Raw genomic sequence first — 26,146 nt, forward strand, 5'->3', positions numbered from 1 at the left:
TCAGACCAGCGGCACCAAACCCATTTTTCGGGGGTCGCTCCATTCTCCACCCAATGGAGAATCCCGATCATGGGGTTGGGCAAGGGAGAATCCGCCCCGTTTGCTCCTAAATTAGCCCCACTCCTCCAAATCAGGTTCTTTTGATCCCCTTGCCATCGTCCTGCTCCTAATGTTACTTTCTATGATCTTCGATGCATTGAGTTAATTGATACTTTTGAAAGATTTAACACATTTTCAGTACTCTTGTTTTTTTCTTGGGAGGGTGCAAGGGGGAATTTCTGAGACACTGGGGGCTGAATCTCTCCCCAGTCACAAAATGGAGATAAAAATGTGAGAGATGTAGAAGGAACTACTGGCTTATTTATCACTCATTTACATCATCACCCAAAATCAAAAGCAACCCTGCTTTCTGAAACCTAAATTTATCCTATTAAGGGGCAACTTAGCGTGGCCCATTCACCTAGTCCTGCATATCTTTGGGTTGTGGGGGTGAAAACCACACAAACACGGGGAGAATGTGCAAACTCCACACTGACAGTCCACCCAGAGCCACGATCGAACCTGGGACCCATCAACGGCATGAGGCAGCTATGCTACCACTCCGCCACTCTGCCCTATGAAGTGAATTTATATCTCTCCATTCTTCGTAATTGTTAAATGGGAAACAAACAAATGATTTGAATATTCACTGGGGATATGGTGTCTTTAGAATTTTGATTTCTGTTGTCATTGCAACATGAACAGTGTCTCACCCACTGACCCTTCGAAAATGAGATCTCATTGAACTTATGCTGACAACCTTTTGATTGTTTCTCAGCTCAGGTTTGTTAAGGTCAGTACCTTTGTTTCTTGTAAATATTTTATCCGTTGTTTTGAAGCAAGGTCACAGGCCTTGCAGTAAAGCTGCACTTTTTGTTAGATGTGAAAAGACTATCTCAGATCTTTCACCACAGGATAAAGACAGATCATTCAATGTTGCCATGGTTGAAGTTTGCTCCTTTCAGGGCCCCAGCGACTATCCTGTATGATGAAAGAGTAGTTATTGCACACCGGGGGTGGGGAATAGGATTGTAGTCATACTGCATGGCAACGTGATACATCTAATTTTATTTTTTAAATTACGTTTCTTTTTTTTTCATTTTCTTTTTAAATTTAGAGCAGGAATTGTCAAACTCAGGGGCGCGAGCGGATGTCGGGAGAGTCGTGGGTCCGTCCGTCGCGGCGCTCCCAATCGCGCAAATCCACGCGCAACAGCCGGTTTTTAATAATGCCGGCTGCGAGTGGCCTTCAAAGTGACCAGGAACAGATTAAAAAAATTTGGCTGCACTGCGCATGCGTGAACGGATGATCGGTGTGCATGCGCAAACTATGGACATGCGCACCGATGATCGGGCATGCAAGCGCAGCAAGGCCGCATTTTTTATGTGGTCGCTGCTTTTTTTTTCAAGTTCGGGGGGGTCCAAAAGGACCAAAGGGACAAAGGACCAATGGGGCCCCAAACCATTTCCTCCATTTTGTCAGCAACAAACAAGGTAAGAGAAAATGGTGGGTCGCGCAGGTCGGTCGGCGTGGGTCGCGAAGGTCGGCCGGCGTGGGTCGCGAAGGTCGGCCGGGTTGGGTCGCGAAGGTCGGCCGGGTTGGGTCGCGAAGGTTGGCCGGGTTGGGTCGCGAAGGTCGGCCGGTTTGCGTCCCGAAGGTCGGCCGGGTTGGGTCGCGAAGGTCGGGCCAGGGGGTTGGGTCGCGAAGGTCGCCGGTTGGGTGTCGCGAAGGTCTGCCGGTTTGCGTCCCGAAGGTCGGCCGGTTTGGGTCCCGAAGGTTGGGTCCGGGTTGGGTCCCGAAGGTCGGCCTGGGTTGGGTCCCGAACGGTCGGCCGGGTTGGGTCCCAAAGGTTGGCTGGTTGGTAGAAATGGGTCCCGGACAAAAAGTTTGAAAAACAACGGGGCGGTATTCTCCCCCTCACCCCCCCCCCCCCCCCCCCCCCCCCCCCCCACCCCCCGCCAGGTGGGAGAATCGCTGAGGCGGCATGCGAATCCTGCCACGCTGCCCCAACCCCCGCAAGCGATTCTCCCACCCCCCCCCCAAACCAGCGCCACGCAAACCGCGCCGGGCCGCTCGGAGAATCGCCGCAGACGGCCAACGGCGATTCTCTGGCCTGAATGGGCCGAGCTGCCTCTCCGACATGACAGGGTCCCACCGGCGCCGTCCACTCCTGGTCGCTGCCGGCGGGAACTCTCAGGGGGCAGCCTGTGTGGGGGGGGCTCCTTCACCAGGGGGGCCTCAAAAGTGGTCTGGCCCACGGTCGGGGCCCACCGATCAGCGGTCTGGCCTCCCCCCCACTCCCGGGCCTACATTCCGCCGCGGCTGGCCCCTGAACACCCACGCCATATTGCGTCGGGGCCGGTGTGCGTAATAAGTTCCCCGAGCATGCACAGGATGGCACGGCCCAACTGCGCATGCGCAGGATTGAGCTGCCTCAACTGCGCATGCGCGGGTTGGCGCGCCGCCCATTTGGTGCCGCATAAGGACGCTGGAGTGGCGTGAACCGCTCCAGCACCGTGCTGGCCACCTGTGGGGGCCAGAATAGGTCGTGCCTGGGCCCTGTTCGTGCCGTCGTGAAACGCAACGGCGTTCACGATGGCGTGGGCACTTGGACGCAGAGCGGAGAATCGCCCCCCGCTGATTTAGAGTATCCAATTAATTTTTTCCAATTAACTTACCCTGCACATCTTTGGAGCTGGGGGGGGGCAAAACCACGCAAAACCCACACAAAAAGACGGGGAGTGTTCCAACTCAAAACGGACAGTGACCCAGAGCCAGGATCGAACCTGGGACCTCGGCGCCGTGAGGCAGCAATGCTAACCACTGCGCCACCGTGCTGCCCGATACATCTCATTTTATAAAGAGGATGATAAAAGAGAAACTTGAGTATACATGCAGGTTAGGTCGAGTTGCCATACCAGATTGTCCCTTGGTGTCCAAAAATGTTCAGGTTAGGTGGATTGGCCATAATCAATGAGCAGGGTTATGGGATAGGGCTGGGGACTGGGCCGAGATAGAGTACTCTTTCGGAGGCACGGTGTAGACTCGATGGGCCAAATGGCCTCCATCTGCACTGTAGGGATTACTCTGTAAAACACTTTTCATGACCTCAGAACATCCAAAAGCACTTCACAGTCAATGTGGTGACTAGGGGCTTTCACAGTAACTTTATTGACGCATACTTGTGACAATAAGTGATTATTATTATTATTATTATTGAAGTGCAGTCACTGCTGTAACCTAGGGAAACACAGCTGCCAATTTGTGCACAACAAGATCCCACAACCAGAAATGGAATAATGGCCAAATTTCTGATTTACTAGTTGAGTAGTTTGACTGAATACCTGTTTCTGTGTTGTGATGCTTTAAATATATACTGTAGACACATTGAACATAGTGCAAGAGTGGTATGGGAAAGGGATGGGAAGCGTTTTGTGATATAAAGAACAAAGAACAAAGAAAAGTACAGCACAGGAATAGGCTCTTTGGTCCTCCAAGGTTGCACCGACCATGCTGTCCATCTAATCTAAAACCTTCTACACTTCCGGTGTCCGTATCCCTCTATTCCCATCCTAGTCACGTATTTGTCAAGATGGCCCTTAATCGGGGCAGCACGGTGGCGCAGTGGGTTAGCACTGCAGCCTCACGGCACCGAGGTCCCAGGTTTGATCCCGGCTCTGGGTCACTGTCCGTATGGAGTTTGCACATTTTTCCCGTGTTTGTGTGGGCTTCGCCCCCACAACCCAAAGATGTGCAGGGTAGGTGAATTGGCCATGCTAAATTGCCCCCTAATTTTAAAAAATGAATTGAGTTCTCCAAATAAAAAAAAGAGATGGTCCTTAATCATCACTATCATACCTGCTTCCACCACCTCCTCTGGCAGAGAGTTCCAGGCACCCACTACCCTCTGTGTAAAAAACATGTAAAAAATATAACGAATAATATTGCAGCAAAGATTTTCACAAAATCATTTGAGACTCCCCTTGTGAGGTAAGAGGCACTGGGATGCCTATTAGATTCTTGTTTTAATTTTCCAAAGACACTTGTCAGGATGATTCAGTCGGCTCCCTATTTTATGAAAAGAGTACGACTTGCTTGAGGGCCTTCCATTTAACCAAAATGGACAAGTGCATCTCTAAAGTTTGGATAGTTGGGTTTCAGCTCAAGTGTGGCTCAGGCATCACTTTGCAGTGTCACAAAAGGCAGGAAGGGTGGCACGGTGGCGCAGTGGTTAACACACCTGTGCCAAGGAGCTGGGTTCGATCCTGGCTTCGGGTCACTGTCCGTATGGAGTTTGCACATTCTCCCTGTGTCTGCGTGGGTCACACCCCCTCAAGTCAAAGACGTGCAGGGTAGGTGGATTGGCTGCACTAAATTGCCCCTTATTTGGAAAAAAATGAATTGGGTACTTTAAATTTTTTTTAAAAAATAAAGTGCAGGAAGAAGCTGATAGTTTGTCCCTCTCACAGGACAGAAGATTAATTACTTCAGTAACATGGTATTTGTTTTAAAAATTATTTCATATTTATTGTAGCTCTCACAATTTGCAAGATCAGGCTCCTGGTATGAGACTGGCGAGCAGCCCCTGCAGTTTCACTTCCATATCTAATGTGAACATCACTGACTAGTCCAGCATTTATTGTCCCTCCCTCATTACCCTTGAGAAAGTGGTGGTGAGCCACGTTCTTGAGTTCTGTGTGGCGAAGGTGATCCCACAATGTAGCAGTTTGATGCAAACATTTCGTCCACACATTATATATCAATTGTGGTTATCTACATACAGGCGGAGAGTATCGATTGGGTTGTGATTAGAGCACATATTAAAAGGCATTTATGGGCACTGAGACGAGGATTGAGTTAGCAGATACACACTTGCAGTATTTCATTCTGTGCAAAAGATTGGCTCCAGTTGCATCCTGCACAAACTTGAGTGGATAAACAGTGAAGATCTCTTCCAAAGGCCTTTGATGGTGGGGTTCACTCGAATGGGCAATAGAATTTTTTTTTTACAGTGCAGAAGGAGGCCATTCGGCCCATTGAGTCTGCACCAGCCACTAGAGCACCCTACTTAAGCCGACACCTCCACCCTATCCCCGCAGCCCAGTGACCCCACCTAACCTTATTGTTTGGACACAAAGGACAATTTAGCCTGGCCAATCCACCTAACCTGCATATCTTTGGACTGTGGGAGGAAACCGGAGCACGGGGAGAACGTGCAGACTCTGCACAGTCAGTCACCCAAGCCGGGAATCGACCCTGGGACCCTGGAGCTGTGAAGCAACTGTGCTAACCACTGTGCTACCGTGAATCCCATCTTTCAGGAAACGCTCAGGAGCAAGGGGGGTACAACTAAGAAGCATATTGGTGTGTTCAATAACAGAGTTGCAACAAGACATAAAGTGGGAGAAAAGGAAAAATAAGGTTGAAAAATGGCGAATTCAGGCAGAAGTGTATGGGAGCCTATCAAACCCTCCCACCATTTCGGAGTAACCACGATAAAAATTGGTATCAGGATGATGAAAGTGCAGCCTGTCTGACTCATAATCAGCCCACGATCCCTCCCACTGCTATGCACTACTGCCCAAGGGGAAGAGCCGCATTTGAAAATATAAAAATGTCAACCTAAACAAACAGGAATCAGCAAATTAGTTGTGGTATCACCGAAACTGTTCGGCACGAGTTCGAAACCCTGGCAAGAAAAAGGCAAGACAATTTGTATGAAATGGCTCTGGCCAATGGTGAGCTGTAAATAGGTTGTGAATGGCATTGTGTAACAAATCAGGCACTGAGTGTAACGACAGCAACAGTAGCAACACCTGAACCAGCCTTTATGCAGTGACTTCAGCACAGAAAACACCCAAAGGAGGAGAGACAGAGAGCAGGAAGGGGTGTGGAGGTAATTGAGAATGGGCCTTAGAAGGCAGACAGAGAGGAGTACTACATGGCGGTGCGAGGGATAATTAGACAGTCCCGATACTTACAGCAAATTTCTTAACTTCTGACAATTGTCAGCTGTGAGGCAGAATGTCCCCAATTCGAATTCTTTTAAAATGTTTTTCCTTCTTTGTTTGTCAAGTACGTGCCAGATAAGAGGCAGAAAAAGTTTTGTTATGAATGTTGACGTTCCAATTGCCTGTAAATATTTTAGTTTCAGCCAGGATATCACCACACGGTTTTCTATAAAGCTACAAAGTTGAACAATCAGAGCAGCCGTCCTTTGTGTTATAATGTGTTATAATGGAGGCTGAAACCTTTGCTTCAATGATGTTCATTAAGGTACGGCAATGTTACAGAGTATTCTAGAGTAGGGGCGACCATGTCGCTCCTGGCGCAGATCCAGGCCCGCTGGGTGAGTAGCGGGCGAGGGCAATAATAATTTGTGCCGGACACAGAACCATTTTGCGATTCACCCGGCCAACTCCGTGAGTCCTGGATCTTGCCCAAAAATGGAGAGAATATCATTCACCCCCATTTGCTTCATTTCAATCTCATTAATGAGATTGAAGCCAAATGCAGCGGCCTCCTGAGAATTACCCGACTCCCCAGCGGAAAATCACGTGGGCGTTATTTAGTACTCCTTTTCAAAAATGGGAAGCTGGCGCAATGGCTACTAAGGGGTAGTGAGGAAGTAGCCATTTCCATTTTGCGGCCTGCAGCTCAATGGCACCGGAGCTGCTGTCCCAGTGCTTGGGGATGGGGTGGGATGGGGCCCGGGAGGGGCCCTTCAGGGGGTTAGGCTTGGTCAAAAGGCTTGAGCTTTCCGGATTGGGGGTCACCCCTGGGCCATGTGTCTGTTAGGCCTTCAAGACATCTTTAAATAGTTTGGACCCATAACAGGGACAATCTCAACTGCAGAATGTCTGTCCTATCAAACACTTCCGGGACAGAGCACCTCTGCGGCTTCTCTTATGAAAGACCATTTCACCCCCTTTGACTGTGAGCAGCCTCTAGCTTCACTGCTGAAGGCTATTTTAAATGAGGAATTAGTCTTGTAAGTTGTGAGAGCACTTCACACTCCTGAACTCTCAAGTGCCTCCTCGAAGGCACAGGTGCCATTTCTGAGAGGATGATTAGTAATTAGGGGCAGCACGGTAGCACAGTGATTAGCAATGTGTGGTAGTCACCACTGATGTATGTATTGTATATAGAGGATGTTGTTATAGGTGCTTTACGGTAAGGCCCCTGTACTACAGGTACAGGGGTAGATCCCTGCCTGCTGGCTCCGGCCAGTAGGCGGGGTATAAATATGTGTGCTCCCCATACAGCAGCTATTTCGTCAGCTGCTGTAAGACATCTCAGTGCAATAAAGCCTCGATTACATCCTTCTCTTGTCTTTGCGTAATTGATGGTGCATCAATTTATTACACTGAGTTTTCAGAGATGGACCTCCGCATCAGCCTCCAGCTGCATCCTCAAGCAGACAACGCCAAAAAGGACTTTGAACATTGGCTAGCCTGTTTCGAAGCGTACATTGGGTCTGCGCCAGACGCTATTCCAGAAGCTCCAGATCCTTTACATGCGGCTGAGCTCCAACGTCTTTCCACTCGTCCAGGACGCGCCAACCTTCGCAGAGGCCATGGCGCTACTGAAGCAAAACTACGCTCAGCGGACTAACAGAATCTACGCCAGACACCTCCTCTTCCCCCCGGCGCCAGCTTCCTGGCGAGTCAGTGGAAGATTTCTGGCGTGCCCTGCTCGCCCTGAGAGACTGTGACTGTGAGCCGTTTCGGCCACGGATGAGAGAGACGCATTTGTTACGGGCATAGGGTCTGACTACATCCGCCAGCGCCTCCTAGAAGGGGCCGCGCTCGACCTCGCGGCAACCAAAAAGCTAGCGCTCTCCCTGACGGTCGCATCACGCAACATTCAGGCCTATGCCCGTGACCGCGCGGCCCACCCTTCCTGTGCATCGTGGACTCCGCAGACGGCCGCCCCATCGTGGACCCCATCAGCGACCGCCCTTAGCCAGTCCCACGCCTGTGCCGCACGGCAGCTGACCAATCCCAGGGGGCCCAAATGCTACTTCTGTGTGCAGTCAAAACACCCCCGACAGCGCTGCCCGGCACGGAGCGCCCTCTGCAAGGCCTGTGGTAAGAAGGGGCAGCAGGGTAGCATGGGGGGCAGCAGGGTAGCATGGGGGGCAGCAGGGTAGCATGGTGGTTAGCATAAATGCTTCACAGCTCCAGGGTCCCAGGTTCGATTCCCGGCTGGGTCACTGTCTGTGTGGAGTCTGCACGTCCTCCCCCTGTGTGCGTGGGTTTCCTCCGTGTGCTCCGGTTTCCTCCCACAGTCCAAAGATGTGCGGGTTAGGTGGATTGGCCATGCTAAATTGCCCGTAGTGTCCTAATAAAAGTAAGGTTAGGGGGGGGGGTTGTTGGGTTACGGGTATAGGGTGGATACGTGGGTTTGAGTAGGGTGATCATGGCTCGGCACAACATTGAGGGCTGAAGGGCCTGTTCTGTGCTGTACTGTTCTATGTTCTATGTAAGGGACATTTCGCTGCAGTGTGCCAGGCCCGCTCAATCGCCGCTATTGTCCCGGCGGCCCCCACGTGCGGCCAGTGGGTGCCGCCATCTTCCCCTCCTCGGACCACGTGCCGCCATCTTGCTCGACTCGCAACACGTGCGGCCCGTGGGCGCCGCCATCTTGTTCCTCCCAAGACCAACAGGCGTCGCCATCTTGCCTTCCTCACGGCTCGTGGGTGCCGCCAACTTGCCCAACTTGGGACCTCTGCCCGTCGGGCACCTCATCAGGCCGCTCATCACCTGCGACCAGCCGCGTCTCGCCTCGGTCACAATTGACCAGTCTTGACCACACAACCTCGCGACTACTTCAACTAAAGTGAAGGTCAACGGACATGACATCTCCTGCCTGCTGGGCTCCGGGTGCACTGAAAGTTTCATTCACCCCGATATGGTAAGGCGCTGCTCCCTCGCGGTACACCCTGCCAATTAGAGAATCTCCCTGGCCTCCGGAACCCACTCCGTGGCGATCCGGGGGTACTGCATCGTCTCTCACTGTCCAGGGCGTGGAGTTCAGCGGTTTCCACTTCCACATCCTCCCCAACCTCTGCGCTGCCTTGCTACTCGGCCTGGACTTCCAGTGCAACCTCCAAAGCCTAACCCTGAAATTCGGCAGGCCACTACCACCCCTTACTGTGCATGGCCTCGCGACTCTCAAGGTCGACCCACCTTCCCTTTTTGCAAACCTAACCCCGGATTGCAAACCCATCGCCACCAGAAGCAGACAGTACAGCGCCCAGGACAGGGCCTTCATCAGGTCTGAAGTCCAGCGGCTGCTTCGGGAAAGCATCATCAAAGCCAGCAACAGCCCCTGGAGAGCCCAAGTGGTAATCTGGGAAAAAAAATAGGATGGTCGTTGACTACAGTCAGCCCATCAATCGGTACATGCAGCTCGAAGCGTACCCCCTCCCACGCATATCTGATATGGTCAATCAGATTACACAGTACCGAGTCTTCTCGACAGTGGACCTGAAATCTGCCTACCAGCATCTCTCCATTCGCAAGGCGGACCGCCCATACACTGACTTCGAAGCAGACGGCCGCCTTTACCATTTTCTTAGGGTCCCCTTCGGCGTCACTAATAGGGTCTCGGTCTTCCAACGGGATATGGACCGAATGGTTGACCTGTACGGACTGCGGGCCACCTTCCTGTACCTGGACAATGTCACCGTCTGCGGCCACGATCAGCAGGACCATGACACCGACCTTCCCAAATTTCTCCACACCGCTACTCTCCTCATCCTCACGTAGAACAAGAAGTGCATGTTCAGCACAAACCGCCTACCTAGCCATCCTCGGCTATGTGGTCCAGAACGGAGTTCTGGGGCCCGACCCTGATCGCATGTGCCCCCTCATGGAATTCCCCCTCCCCCACTGCCCCAAGGCAGCACGATAGCACAATCGCTTCACAGCTCCAGGGTCCCAGGTTCGATTCCGGCTTGGGTCACATCTGTGCAGAGTCTGCACATCCTCCCCGTATGTGCGTGGGTTTCCTCCGGGTGCTCCGGTTTCCTCCCACAGTCCAAAGATGTGCAGGTTAGGTGGATTGGCCATGATAAATTGCCCTTAGTGTCCCTTCGTGTTGGGTGGGGTTACTGGGTTATGGGGATAGGGTGGAGGTTTTGACCTTGGGTAGGGTGCTCTTTCCAGGAGCCGGTGCAGACTCGATGGGCCGAATGGCCTCCTTCTGCACTGTAAATTCTATGAAACGGTGCCTGGGGTTCTTTTCCTATTATGCCCAGTAGGTCCCTAACTATGCGGACAAGGCCCGCCCACTCATCCAATCCTCCGTTTTCCCACTAACGGCCGAGGCTCACCAGGCCTTCATCCATATCAAGGCCGACATTGCCAAGGCCGCGATGCATGCGGTCGACGAGACATTACCATCCCAAGTGGAGAGCGATGCATCAGACGCCGCTCTGTCCGCCACCCTCAACCAGGCAGGCAGCCCCGTGGCATTCTTTTCCCGCACCCTCCATGCCTCCGCAATTCGGCATTACTCCGTCGAAAAGGAGGCCCAAGCCATCGTTGGCATTGGAGGCATTACCTGGCCGGCAGGAGATTCACTATCCTCACTGACCAACGGTCGGTTGCCTTCATGTTTAACAACACACAGCGGGGCAAATTCAAAAATGATAAAATCTTGAGGTGGCGGATCAAGCTCTCCACCTACAACTATGAGATTTTGTATCACCCCTGTAAGCTCAACGAGCCCCCTGATGCTCTATCCCTAGGTACATGTGCCAGCGCACAAGTGGACCGACTCCGCACCCTGCATGACAACCTCTGTCACCCAGGAGTCACCTGTTTTTACTATTTCATCAAGGCCCGCAATCTGCCCTACTCCATCGAGGAAGTCAGGGCTGTCACCAGAGACTGCCAGGTCTGCGCGGAGTGCAAACCGCTCTTCTACCGGCCAGACCGTGCACACCTGGTGAAGGCCTCCCGCCCCTTTGAATGCCTCAGCGTGGATTTCAAAGGGCCCTTCCCCTCCACCGACCGCAACACGTACTTTCTCAGTGTGGTCGATGACTACTCCCGATTCCCCTTTGACGTACCATGCCCCGACATGACGTCTGCCACCGTCATCAGAGCCCTCAACACCATCTTCGCTCTGTTCGGTTTCCCCGCCTACCTCCACAGCGACCGGGGACCCTCATTTATGAGCGATGAGCTGCGCCAGTACCTGCTCAACAGGGGCATCGCCTCGAGGAGGACGACCAGCTACAACCCCCAGGGAAACGGGCAGGTGGAGAGGGAGAACGGGACGGTCTGGAGGGCCGTCCAACTGGCCCTAAGGTCCAGAAATCTCCCGGCCTCCCGCTGGCAGGAGGTCCTCCCCGGTGCACCTCACTCCATTCAGTCGCTACTGTGCACCGCGACTAATGAAACCCCCCCATGAACGTCTCTTTGCCTTCCCCAGGAAGTCCACCTCCGGGGTATCGCTACCAATGTGGCTGGCAGCTCCAGGACCCGTTTGCCTCCATAGACACAGTCGACTCCACAAGGCGGACCCGTTGGTTGAGAGGATACAGCTACTTCACGCCAACCCGCGGTACGCTTACGTAGCGTATCCCGACAGCCGCCAAGACACAGTCTCCCTCAGGGACCTGGCACCAGCTGGTTCCCCACACACACACCCCCTCTGACCCGGCACCACCCTCCCCCCGGCGCACCCCATCGCAGCCCCCGCTCCAGGACACTCCGCCCTCCCCTTGCCCACACCCAAGGATGAAGAGGATTTCGACACGCTCCCAGAGACTCCGAAGATCAAGCCGCCGCCGGAGTCGCCACCAGCACTGCAGCGCTCTCGACGACAGATCAAGGCACCGGACCACCTGAATTTATAATTTTGACTGTACTTTTAAAACACAATTTCCTGTAAATAGTTCTCCACCACCCCCGCCGGACTCATTTTTAACAGGGGTTGAATGTGGTAGTCACCACTGATGTATATATTGTATATAGAGGATGTTGTCATAGGTGCTTCATGGCAAGGCTTTACGTAGGGTACTACAGGTACGGGGGTAGATTCCTTCCTGCTGGCTCCGCCCACTAGGCGGATTATAAATATGTGTGCTCCCCGTACAGCAGCCATTTCGTCAGCTGCGGTAGGAGGCCACACATCTCAGTGTAATAAAGCCTTGATTACATCCTACTCTCGTCTTTGCATAATTGATAGTGTTTCTTCACAACACCATAGCCCCGGGTTCGATTCCAGGCTTAGGTCACAGTCTGTGCGGAGTCTACATGTTCTCCCTGTGTCTGCGTGGGTTTTCTCCGGGTGCTCCTGCTTCCTCCCACAAGTCCCAAAAGATGTGCTGTTAGATGATTTGGACATTCTGAATTCTCCCTCAGTGTACCCGATCAGGCGCCGTGGTGTGGCGACTCGTGGATTTTCACAGTAACTTCACTGCAGTGTTATTTAAGCCTACTTGTGACACTAATGAAGATTATTATTATTAGTGCATTTCATGTCCTGCAACCTTTGTTTGAAAATCCTGCAGCCCGGGCATGCCTGAACAGTGTGCTGGACCTCTAGGAGCGCCAGCACCATAGAGGCAGCTGCCAACAATCAAACACTAAAGATCAGGGCTTTACCACTGAGGATCCTCCTGCAGCCAAAGGGTAAGTGTGTGGAGGAGTGGAGGGCAGTTGAGCCTTCCTAACATTCCCGGCAAGAGGTCTGGGGTTTAGGGCTCCTGATGTGGACGGGGATGAGTGTGCGGAGCAAGGTTTGGCACCACAGCTGGCTCGCTGGATGGCACTCTGAGAAAAGGCATGGTGGGGGAGGCTTGGGGGATTTAAGGATCCCAGGGCGGAAGCCCAAACTGATTGTCGGTCTCTCTCCTTCTTCAGTTCCTTCCAGATAAGACAATGTTTGCTGGTGTGGATCCTGCAGAAGCTGCCCTCACTGTGCTCGTGGCAGCTGAGGCGGGCAGCAATGCCAACAGAGGCTGGAGGCGGCACCCATGTGCAGGGGGCCGTCGCATACTCTGAAGAACTGGCCACTCATCAGGCTGAGGAGGGAGTCAGTGGGGGAGGCCAGCGATGGCCAAGGTGTACAGGCGTCCAGCACACCGAACGTTTAATAAGAGACGCTTACGTCATGGGCATGAACTCTGCGTCCGTCCGCCAGCGGCTTTTGGAAGGGGGTACGCTCGATCTTGCGGGAACTAGGCAACTCACAAATTCTTTAGAAGTGGCCTCCCGTAACGTTCAGTCCTATGCCCCCGACCGCACGGGACCCTCGTGGGCATTGTGGGCCCCACCAGCTCACCGCAAGCCTGGGTCACGCGGCAGCCAGACAACTCTGGGGGGTCCAAGTGTTATTTTTGCGGACAAAACAACCACCCCAGGCAGCGCTGCCCGGCGCGGAGCGCGACCTGCAAAGGGTGTGGGAAGAAAGGACACTTTGTTTCTGTTTGCCAGGCCCGGTTAGTCGCCGCTGTTTCCAGGTCCGGCATTTCTACATCCGTCATGTGTGACCCAGGGGCGCCGCCATCTTCCCCTCCGCAAGCCACATGCGGCCCGTGGGCGCCGCCATCTTTGATGCCGCCCGCCATGTGCGCCCCATGGGCACCGCAGTCATTATGAACCGCGCCTCAGGACCTCTGCTCGTCTGACCGATCGCCACCTACCGCTACCTCCGCCACCACTGACCAAGCCGGGACCTCCCAGCATCTTCCGCAGCTCGCCTCTATCACCCTGGATCAACCGCAGTCCCGCCTCCTCGTGACTGCCATGATGACGGTGAAGATCAATGGGCATGAGACTACCTGCCGCTTTGACTCCGGGAGCACAGAGAGTTTCATCCACCCCACTACGGTAAGGCGCTGCTCCCTCCCGGTGCACCCCGTCGCCCAGAAAATCGCCCAGGCCTCCGGATCCCGTTCCGTTGAAATCCGGGGGTACTGTACCGCGACCCTCACCACCCAGGGTGTAGAATTCAGCAACTTCCGGCTCTATGTCCTCCCCCACCTCTGCGCTGCCCTGTTGCTTTTCCTGGATTTTCACTGCCATCTCCAAAGCCTCACTTGAAAATTCGGCGGACTCCTATCCCCTCACCGTTTGCGGCCTCACGACCATTTAGGTCGATCCACCTTCCCTGTTTGCGAACCTCACCCCGGACTGCAAACCAGTTGCCACTAGGAGCAGACGGTACAGTTCCGAGGACAGGACCTTAATCAGGTTGGAGGTCCAACGGCTTCTGCGGGAGGGGATCATTGAAGCCAACAACAGCCCCTGGAGAGTTCAAGTTTTGTAGTGAAGACTGCGGGGAAGCACAGGATGGTCATTGACTACAGTCAGACCATCAATCGGGACACGCAGCTCGCCGCGTACCCCCTCCCACGCATATCTGACATGGTCAATCAGATTGCACAGTATCGAGTCTTTTCCACAGTAGACTTGAAGTCCGCCTACCACCAGCTCCACATCTGCCCTGAGGACTGCCAATACACTGCGTTCGAAGCAGATGGCTGCCTCTGTCACTTCCTTAGGGTTCCCTTTGGCGTCACCAATGGGGTCTCAGTCTTCCAGCGAGAGAAGGACCGAATGGTTGACCGGTATGGACTACGGGCCACCTTCCCGTACCTAGATAACATCACCATCTGCGGCCACGATCAGCAGGACCACGACGCAAACCTCCAAAAATACCTCCATACTGCCAAACTCCTTAACCTCACATACAATAGGAGAAATGCATGTTCCGCACCAACTGTTTAGCCATCCTTGGCTACGTAGTGGAAAATGGAGTCCTAGGGCCCGACCCCGACCACATGCGCCCCCTCCTGGAACTCCCTCTCCCCACTTCCCCAAAGCCCTGAAACGATGCCTGGGGTTTTTCTCTTATTATGCCCAGTGGGTCCCTAATTATGCGGACAAGGCCCGCCCACTCATACAGTGCACAGCTATTCCCCTGACGGCTGAGGCCCGCCAGGCCTTCAGCCGCATCAAGGCTGACATCACCAAGGCCACGATGCACGCAGGGGGGGAGAGTGATGCATCGGACGTAGCTCTGGCCGCCACCCTCAACCAGGCGGGCAGACCCGTGGCTTTCTTTTCCCTTATCCTCCATGCCTCCGAAATCTGGCACTCCTCTGTCGAAAAGGAGGCCCAAGCCATTGTGGAAGCTGTGCGACATTGGAGGCATTACCTGGCCGGCAGGAGATTCACTCTCCTCACTGACCAATGGTCGGTTGTCTTTATGTTTAATAATACAGAGCGGGGCAAGATCAAAAATGACAAGATCTTGAGATGGAGGATCAAGCTCTCCACCTATAACTATGAGATCTTGTATCACCCGGGAAAGCTCAACAAGCCCCACGATGCCCTATCCCACGGTACATGTGCCAGAGCACAAGTGGACCGACTCTGGGCTCTCCACTATGACCTCTTCCACCCGGGGGTCACTCGGTTCTTTAATTTTGTCAAGTCTCGCAACCTGTCCTACTCCATTGAGGAGGTCAGGACCGTCACCAGAGACTGCCAAGTCTGTGCAGAGTGCAAGCTGCACTTCTACTGTCCAGATGGAGCGCACTAGGTGAAGGCCTCCCGCCCCTTTGAATGCCTCAGCATGGACTTCAAAGGGCCCCTCCACCGACCACAACGTGTACTTCCTGAACGTGATTGACGAGTACTCCCAGTTCCCTTTCACCATCCCATGCCCCGATATGACTTCTGCCACAGTAATCAAAGCCCTGCACAGCATCTTCCCTCTGTTCGGTTTCCCCACCGACATCCACAGCGATCGGGGATCCTCTTTCATGAGCGATAAGCTGCATCAGTTCCTGCTCAGCAAGGGCATCGCCTCGAACAGAACGACCAGCTACAACCCCCGGGGAAACGGGCAGGTGGAGAGGGAGAATGGAACGGTCTGGAAGGCCGTCCTGCTGGCCCTCCCAGTCTCCCGCTGGCAGGAGGTCCTCCCCAAGGTGCTCCACTCTATTCGTTCGCTCCTCTGCACCGCGACTAATGAGACCCCTCACGAACGTATGTTTGCCTTCCCCAGGAAGTCCACCTCCGGGGTCTTGCTCCCAACATGGCTGACAGTTGCTGAACCCGTCCTCCTCCAGAAGCACGTGCGGAGCCATAAATCGGACCCCTTGGTCGAAAAAGTCCACCTCCAACATGCAAACCCGCAGTACGCCGACGTGGCACACCCCGACGGGCACCAAGACACAGTCTCCCTCTGGGACCTGGCACCCGCTGGGTCCCCACCCACGACCTGACACTGCCGCCCCCCCCGGTTGCCTCATTCACCCCTGTGCCACTCACCCTCCCTCCAGTGAACCTCACCGCAGCCCCCGCCCCAGGAGGATCCGTCCTCCCACTAGTTCCACTCAGGGGTAACAAAGACGAGGACAACACGCTCCTGGAGTCACAGGTGACCAAGTCGGTGCCCACATCACCACCAGGACTGAGGCGATCGCGGAGGACAGTCAAGGCCCCCGACAGACTTAACTTGTAATGTTTCCACCACCCCCGCCGGACTCTTTTTTTAACAGGGGGTGAATATGGTGAACACCACTCGTGGTATATTAGATGTATTAGATGTATTACGGCACTGCCCATATATTAGAGGTACAATGGTAAATCCCTCATGACCGGGCAGCACAGTGGCATAGTGGTTAGCATTGCTGTCTACGGCACTGAGGACCCAGGTTCGAATCCGGGCCCTGGGTCACTGTCTGTGTGGAGTTTGCACATTCTCCCCGTGTCTGCATGGGTTTCACCCCCACAACCTAAAGATGTGCAGGATAGGCGGATTGGCCACACTAAAAAATTGCCCCTTAATTCAAAAAAATAATTGGGTACTCTAAATTTTTTTAAAAAGTATTGGGTGGGCTGCTGATCTCCTTCGATGCAGTTTGAGTAGGGTGATCATTGCTCGGCACAACATCGAGGGCCAAAGGGCCTGTTCTGTGCTGTACTGTTCTATGTTCTATGTCCCTGCCTGCTGGCTCCGCCGAGCAGGCGGAGTATAAAAGTGTGTGCTCTCCTGCGCTGCAGCCATTCTGGTTCCAGCTACAGGAGGCACAACATCTTGTTCAATAAAGCCTCGATTGTTCCACCATTCTCCTCTCGTGGTAACTGACGGTGCATCACGAGTGTCCCTCACCGGCCTAGGTTGCAAATCACTGCTCTAGGTTCAAGCATTTACTCAAATGGCTTCACACCAAACACAGGGCAAACACACCACTGGGAATATTGTGTACACCCAAACAATGCAAAACATTTTGTCAACCACACCCTACTCCTCCTCACACCATGTGATCTGCTGGGCGATCAGACAAACCGATTGAACTCCCTGGGGGGGAAACAAGGAAAATTCCTCTCCGACTACCGTAAGCATTCAAAAGTAATCCAGGAGTGTGTGCTGCTTCAGAATAAGTTTTCAGTCTTCAGCCAGCAAAGCAATTTATCGTGCAAAGTTTATCCTGTACATTAATTATGCACAAGATAATTAATCCACAAAATATGATAAATTATGAATGACATTGGGTAAGGAAATCTTTGCTAATTATTTGTTTCGATCTCGATTCATCCATCCATAATTCATGAATTCACACAAGGCCGGGAAGACATTTTTTCAGCCTTCATTAAGTTAAATTGGAACATTGTGAGGGTAGAAACCACTAAACAGATTCATATTAAGATAAAGACGAAACTGAAATGGAGAGAGACCATTTTGGAACTGTGCCAGAATTCCAGCAGTATCTGAAAACCAAAAGATTGGTTAATTGTGCTGGTTGTAATCAGAACAATACTTTTGTGATCACCAATCTCTCATTTTCGTCATTGATCAAGTTGAATGCATAATGACTTTTAACTTAACCGGCAGCCCCAGAGAAAGTTTCCAGTCTCACCAAGCTTACTTTTCTCCATTCCCCACCCTTGCTTCACCCCATCTTGGAAACTTATGTTTGTGGGGATTGGGGGATGCTAATTCTAAATTCTAAATGCTACCCGAGTACAGATAACACTCAAAGTTTTGGGGCTGGATTCTCCGATTTTGGCGCTAAATGCCACGTGGGAACTGAGGGCATTTACAATGCCAAAATTGGTGCAGAACCATCACCGATCCTGGGACCGGTGAGGGGCTAGCAACCACACCGGGTAAAACCCCCGGCTTCCACGCCAAAAATGGCCGGAGAATGGCCGGGTCTGTGGCCGTGCATGCGCATGGCAACGACCTGCAACGGTCGCAGCCGTACAACATGACCTGACCTGCCAAATTCTGCCCCCCTGGCCACCCCTCACCAGTCCCCCCAGCCCTCAGGGAAGCCCCCCACCCCGGCCAGCAGCAGAGTTCCCGGCCGACTGTTGCAGCGCTGGACACAGTCTGCGACCACCACACTGGGTTCCCGACCCCTCAGACCACACAGCAACCGCATGGTCGGGAATTCGGCCCATCGGGGGAGGAGCATCGGGGGAGGACCTTCCAACGATATGCCAATGTCGTTCCAACGGCGTGCGGCACGCGAGTCGATGACCCCATTCAGAGGGGGTGGGAATAGAAAACAGGCGTCAAAACGGCGCCGCCCCCGATTTGGGCGTCGGAAGGGATTCTCCGCCCGATCACCGATTACAATATTGGCGTCAGGCAACGGAGAATCCCGCCCCTGATCTCAGCTTAATTGCAGAATTATTCATAATTGGCCTGTATAACAAAGAGGCTTGGGGGAGAATTTGGGCCACTAATGGCTCACTGCCTCACTCTCATCCTTTTCTTCTCCTCCCTGCCCACCCCATCTCGGCCCACTCCTTCTCACCCCACTCCTTACCTGCCCACTCCTTCCCTGCACATTCCTCCTCACCCCACTCCTTACCTGACCACTCCTTCCCTGCCCACTCCTTTCCTGCCCACTCATTCCCTGCCCATTCCATCTGGACCCACCCCATCTCACCCCACTCCTTCTCACCCCACTCCTTACCTGACCACTCCTTCTCACCCCACTCCTTACCTGCCCACTCCTTCCCTGCACATTCCTCCTCACCCCACTCCTTCCCTGCCCACCCCATCTCGGCCCACTCCTTCCCTGCCCACTCCATCTGGGCCCACTCCTTCACTGCCCACTCCTTCTCACCCCACTCCTTCCCTGCACACTCCTTCTGTGTCCACTCCTTCCCTGCCCACTCCTTCACTGCCCACTCCTTCTCATCCCACTCCTTCCCTGCCCACTCCTTCCCTGCACACTCCTTCTGTGGCCACTCCTTCCCTGCCCACTCCTTCACTGCCCACTCCTTCTCACCCCACTCCTTCCCTGCCCACTCCTTCACTGCCCACTCCTTCTCACCCCACTCCTTACCTGCCCACTCCTTCTGTGTCCACTCCTTCTCACCCCACTCCTTACCTGCCCACTCCTTCCCTGCACACTCCTTCTGTGTCCACTCCTTCTCACCCCACTCCTTCCCTGCCCACTCCTTCCCTGCCCACTCCTTCCCTGCCCACTCCTTCTCACCCCACTCCTTACCTGCCCACTCCTTCCCTGCCCACTCCTTCCCTGCCCACTCCTTCCCTGCCCACTCCTTCCCTGCCCACTCCTTCCCTGCCCACTCCTTCCCTGCCCACTCCTTCACTGCCCACTCCTTCTCACCCCACTCCTTCCCTGCCCACTCCTCACTGCCCACTCCTTCTCACCCCACTCCTTCCCTGCCCACTCCTTCATGCCCACTCCTTCCCTGCCCACTCCTTCCCTGCCCACTCCTTCCCTGCCCACTCCTTCACTGCCCACTCCTTCTCACCCCACTCCTTCCCTGACCACTCCTTCTGTGTCCACTCCTTCCCTGCCCACTCCTTCACTGCCCACTCCTTCTCACCCCACTCCTTCCCTGACCACTCCATCTCGGCCCACTCCTTACCTGCCCACTCCTTCACTGCCCACTCCTTCCCTGACCACTCCATCTCGGCCCATTCCTTCTCACCCCACTCCTTCCCTGCCCACTCCTTCACTGCCCACTCCTTCTCACCCCACTCCTTCCCAGCCCACTCCTTCACTGCCCACTCCTTCCCTGCACACTCCTTCTGTGTCCACTCCTTCTCACCCCACTCCTTCCCTGCCCACTCCTTCCCTGCCCACTCCTTCCCTGCCCACTCCTTCACTGCCCACTCCTTCCTTGCCCACTCCTTACCTGCCCACTCCTTCCCTGCACACTCCTTCTGTGTCCACTCCTTCCCTGCCCACTCCTTCACTGCCCACTCCTTCTTACCCCACTCCTTCCCTGCCCACTCCTCACTGCCCACTCCTTCTCACCCCACTCCCCTGCCCATTCCTTCACTGCCCGCCCCATCTGGGCCCACTCCTTCTCAGCCCACTCCTTCTCTGCCCTCTCCCTCTCTATTCCTTCCCTGCCCACTCCTTCACTGCGCATTCCTTCTCACCTCACTCCTTCCCTGCCCACTCCGTCTCGGCCCACTCCTTCTCACCCCACTCCTTCCCTCTCCACTCCTTCACTGCGCACTCCTTCTCACCCCACTCCTTCCCTGACCACTTCATCTCGGCCCACTCCTTCTCACCCCACTCCTTCCCTGCCCACTCCTTCACTGCCCACTCCTTACCTGCCCACTCCTTCCCTGCCCGCCCCATCTGGGCCCACTCCTTCTCACCCCACTCCTTACCTGCCCACTCCTTCACTGCCCGCCCCATCTGGGCCCACTCCTTCTCACCCCACTCCATACCTGCTCACTCCTTCCCTGCCCATTCCTTTGTGTCCACTCCTTCCCTGCCCACTCCTTCACTGCCCACTCCTTCTCACCCCACTCCTTCCCTGACCACTCCTTCTGTGTCCACTCCTTCCCTGCCCACTCCTTCACTGCCCATTCCTTCTCACCTCACTCCTTCCCTGCCCACTCCGTCTCGGCCCACTCCTGCTCACACCACTCCTTCTCTGTCCACTCCCTCTCCACTCCTTCACTGCGCACTCCTTCTCACCCCACTCCTTCCCTGACCACTTCATTTCGGCCCACTCCTTCTCACCCCACTCCTTCCCTGCCCACTCCTTCACTGCCCACTCCTTACCTGCCCACTCCTTCCCTGCCCGCCCCATCTGGGCCCACTCCTTCTCACCCCACTCCTTACCTGCCCACTCCTTCACTGCCCGCCCCATCTGGGCCCACTCCTTCTCACCCCACTCCATACCTGCTCACTCCTTCCCTGCCCATTCCTTTGTGTCCACTCCTTCCCTGCCCACTCCTTCCCTGCCCACTCCTTCTCACCCCACTCCTTCCCTGACCACTCCTTCTGTGTCCACTCCTTCCCTGCCCACTCCTTCACTGCCCACTCCTTCTCACCCCACTCATCCCTGACCACTCCATCTCGGCCCACTCCTTACCTGCCCACTCCTTCACTGCCCACTCCTTCCCTGACCACTCCATCTCGGCCCATTCCTTCTCACCCCACTCCTTCCCTACCCACTCCTTCACTGCCCACTCCTTCTCACCCCACTCCTTCCCTGCCCACTCCTTCACTGCCCACTCCTTCTCACCCCACTCCTTCCCTGCCCACTCCTTCACTGCCCACTCCTTCTCACCCCACTCCTTCCCTGGCCACTCCATCTCGGCCCACTCCTTCTCACCCCACTCCTTCCCTGCCCACTCCTTCACTGCCCACTCCTTCTCACCCCACTCCTTCCCTGCCCACTCCATCTCAGCCCACTCCTTCTCGCCCCACTCCTTCTCTGCCCACTCCCTCTCCATTCCTTCCCTGCCCACTCTTTCTCTGCCCACTCCTTCCTTGTCCACTCCTTCCCTGCCTGCATGACTAATCATCATTTAGCTAGCATGAATTAAAACACCTCCCATACTGGCGGGACTGGCGGCGCGGGCGAGCTCCGGGGTCCTGGGGGGGGGGGGGTTGCGAGGCGCTCTGGCCCCGGGGCGTGCCCCCACGGTGGCCTGGCTCGCGATTGGGGCCCACCGATCGGCGGGCGGGCCTCTGCTGTGGGGGCACTCTTTTCCTTCCACGTTGGCCATAGCCTTCACGATGGTCGATGCGGAAGTGACCCCCTCCCCTGCGCATGCGCGGGAATGACGTCAGCAGCCACTGACGCTCCGGCGCATGCGCGGACTTCCGCCGGCCGGCGAAGTCCCTTCGGCCCCGGTTGCCGTGGCGCCAAAGGCCTTTCCCATCCGGCCGGCGGGGCGCCAACCACTCCAGCGCGGGCCTAGCCCCTCAAGATTAGGGCTTGGCCCCTAAAGGTGCAGAGAAATCCACACTTTTGGGGCGGCCCGACGCCGGAGTGGTTCACGCCACTCCATCCCACTGGGACCCCCTGCCCTGCCGGGTAGGGGAGAGTCCAGCCCAGGATGTCACAAAGTACTTTGAAGCCAATTAGGTAAAATCACTGCTGTTGTGTTGGGGTCATGGCACCATCAGCATATGCACAGGAAGCTCCTACAAACAGCAGTGATATCATGACCAGACTACCTGTCTTAGTTATATTGGTTGAGAAATAAATATAAGTTTGAAGTGGTCATTATGTGTACATATTAACTGGCTACAGCCATTTGCTCTTCAATCGTGCTTTTCAAGAGGGAATTTGGTAATTACCTGAAGATGTGAATTACGTGGGCTGCACGGTAGCACAGTGGTTAGCACCATTGCTGCACAGTGCCAGGGTCCCAGGTTCAATTTCCGGCTTGGGTCACTGTCTGTACGGAATCTGCATGCCCTCCTTGTGGCTGCAGGGTTTCCTCCGGGCGCTCCAGTTTCCTCCCTAAAGCCCCGAAAGACGTGCTTGTTACGTAATTTGGACATTCTGAATTCTCCCTCTGTGTACCCGAACAGGCGCCGGAATGTGGCAATTAGGGGCTTTTCACAGTAACTTCATTGCAGTGTTAATGTAAGCCTACTTGTGACAATAAAGATTATTAATTAAAGAGAAAATAATTGCAGGGCTGTGGCAAAAAAGTGATGAAATGGGACCAACATAGTGGACAGAATGGCCTCCTTTACCATTCTATCATTCTCGGACCAGGATTTCGCCCCTACATTCTCATCGGGCGGGTTTGGCAATGGGAGGGGAAAATATTGGGAGATTTTAAGTCAGGTTTTGCATCAGCATGAACAAATGACGCAATTGTTCCCTCCCCTTGTCAGTTCAATGTTAGGGTCCTCATTTGAATACCTTTACATTGTCATTACCAGGCTCCAACGCTGGAATCATCCCCCCGCCCTGTCAGAAAACCCATCCATGACAGCACAATGGAACAACAGCGCAAAGTCCATCTGGTCGCTGAAGGCGTGCACCTGCCAGGTAGACCTCGCAAGGGAGCTCAGGTGAGTGCAGAGCTCAGGGTGGATAGGCTCATCCCCGGGTACTGCCCTGGCACTACCCGGGATACCTCCAGCAGTCCCCCTGGTAATACCTGAATAGTGCCCGGACTGTGCCCCGGTAGTGCCTGAGTAGTGCCAGGGTGGGTGCCAGGGCAGTGCTGGGATGCCAGGGTTAACTGGTTTGGTCGCAGTACATTGGGGCCGCCTTTAGAAATGGCGCCCTGAATCCTCGCATTTCTAACTTGCTGGCAGAGTGAGCGAATCAGAGGTCACCCTGCCAGCGATACATCCTGGGCGCCATCCCTTGAAGTTTTTTTGAAGTCCTACACTATACGACAGAGAAAGCTTCCATTGCCGTTGGCGGCTCCAACACTGCTTTTCCCAGCCCAACATCAGCCATTGTCGGGATCCGGGAAAATCCTGGCCTGTGACCAATGTCCAATCAACCTCCTGGCTGAAGGGTGAAGAGTATAGTCGGATAAGGGGGAATAAATCAGAAAAGGTAGAAATGGTTTCCGATTTGAAGCCTAACATTTAGTCACCTTCCATCTTCAGAGGTGATTGGAAGGATTTATGTGCACAAAAGGTAATTGAATATTAATTGAGCACTTATTTCTCCTTGCATTCATGTTAACATGGTGCGAATATTTGTGTAAATATTCAGCAGGCCTGACAGTAGCTAAAGAGAGAGAAACAAAGTTAATGGCCTGGATCTCACAGCCACTATTTAGCCCCACGCTATCGTAAAGGGCACGATGATGTGGGTCGGCCAAAAGATGACATTGTGCCAGTCTCCAAAATCATGGAATGCGAGTGGGTGCAGATATCAGAAGCCCATCCGCCATTTTGGAATGACCAATTACCACTCATCTAATGAAGGAGCTATGCTCCAAAAGCCAGCGATACCAAACAAACTATTAAGCTAGCTAATGATCGAATCATCTGCAATTTTTCGATCCTCGCTGCATTTTCCAGGGGTTGGACATGAAACAGTTTGTGGGTGTGTCATGGAAGCTCCAGGAAGGTGGCACAAGGGTGAGTGTAATGGCTTGCCATTGGGACCATGCCTGAATGTAGCAGCAAACCCTGCAAGGGAAGGGGGGCAACATCTGGCAGGGTTTTTAGATCATTTTGAACTTTTGGTGTCTGCCACAGGAAATAAAGGAAGATTGGGAGAGCAGGAACCTTTATGTTTGTAGTGACTGACTTCCTGTTAATGGCATAACCGGCTTTCCGCCTGATGTTGCCGGCTAGGCTGCAATTTTCCAACCGCTGCCGGAATCATCCGGACCCACCGAACATCAGTGGACTTTTGGTCGGCTGGCCAACCGCATCCCCGCGGCAGATGCTGTCACAGCAAGGCCAGAAAATCCCAGCCCTGGGCACCAGGTTGGGCCTGGAGCCCCCTTCACACTGGAAATTGGCCACCTTTCCAACAGTTCGCTGCTAATTGGTGTCCAACGCTTGGTTTACCACAGTGAGATGGCGGAGACAGGACAGGGCGCACTGCTCACTTTCCATTCCACCTCCCTCACCCCGTAGAAAAACGTCAAATCCATCCCAACTCGGGTGAACTGGGAAAAGTCCGAGGTGTTAACAGGTGTTAAGCAAGTGCAGGGTCGGGGGGGGGGGGGGAGGAGAGGAAAGGAGAAGAGGAGATATTAAATGCCAAACAGGATGGTGGTGCCAGACAAAAGCGGATCTCATGAAACAAGTACAGGAATAAAAGATAAGTCTGGAGGCGGTGTCAATGGGCAGAGCTGAGTCATCATCAAGAGTTGTGTGGTGAATGTAACTTAGTAATTCACACTGTATTTACCAATACCATTGTAAGCGCAGTAGCGTTATCCGACCACTGGGGGAGTAGCTCTGGGAATGCTCAGGAGTTTGTACAGGGCTCCACCCTTGGCTCCGCCCACGACTCCTCCGCCTGGACTGCTGTATGAATACCCTTGTCCAGAGCCAGCCTGCAGTTCATCGAGAGTTCAGCGGGTAACAGGCTGGCTCTGTAGTAAGTAGATTAAAACCACTGTTCATATCTTAAAGCACGTGTCTAGTGAATTGATGGTTCCATCAAGTTGGCATTCGAACAAATGGGGGTTGAGTTAAGATCTGCGATTATTTTACTTAATGTTGAGTCTGGAGAGCTGGGAGTGGAAGGGGCAGTCTCCCTAGTATCCTGGCCAATATTTAACCCTCAGTCGACATCCTTCATCCTTAAGCAGATGATCTGGTCATTGATCATATTGTTGTGGAATCTTGCTGTGCCCCTTTTGGCATTGTATTTCCTTCCATAGAAGAGGCGACTACACTTTAAAAGTACGTTGTTAGCTGTAAAGAACTTTGGGATATGCTGAGGTTGTGAAAGGTGCTTTTGAAATGCAAGTCCTCTCTTTCAGAGTTGGATGTAAGTCTGCCTCATTGGAATGAATTGTCAGCACCAATTTTGTGTGGTGCACATATATCCCAACCCTGCACAGCTATTTTTGATTGCTATTGAGTTTCTAGGTCAGCGTTTCCATGGTGAAATAATTTACTAAATTGACATGCCTTTCTTTGAATAGTACCATGGGAATTTTATGTCTCCTTGACAGGGGAGAGAATCATGGGGGAGAGAATGATGGATGGTTTAATGTCTCATCTGAAAATCTCACGAGACTGCGGGAATGAGAATCTCGGTGGCGAGATCACATTCTCTGATTTTCCCCTCCCTTGTCAATGACGTAACGATTCAAATCCATTTGAATGACTTTGCAAATGCTTAAAGGATGTCCCCTCTATATGATCCCCCATATAAGGAATTTT

This window comes from Scyliorhinus canicula, chromosome 11 (assembly GCF_902713615.1).
Source record: "Scyliorhinus canicula chromosome 11, sScyCan1.1, whole genome shotgun sequence".
NCBI classification, from domain to species: domain Eukaryota; kingdom Metazoa; phylum Chordata; class Chondrichthyes; order Carcharhiniformes; family Scyliorhinidae; genus Scyliorhinus; species Scyliorhinus canicula.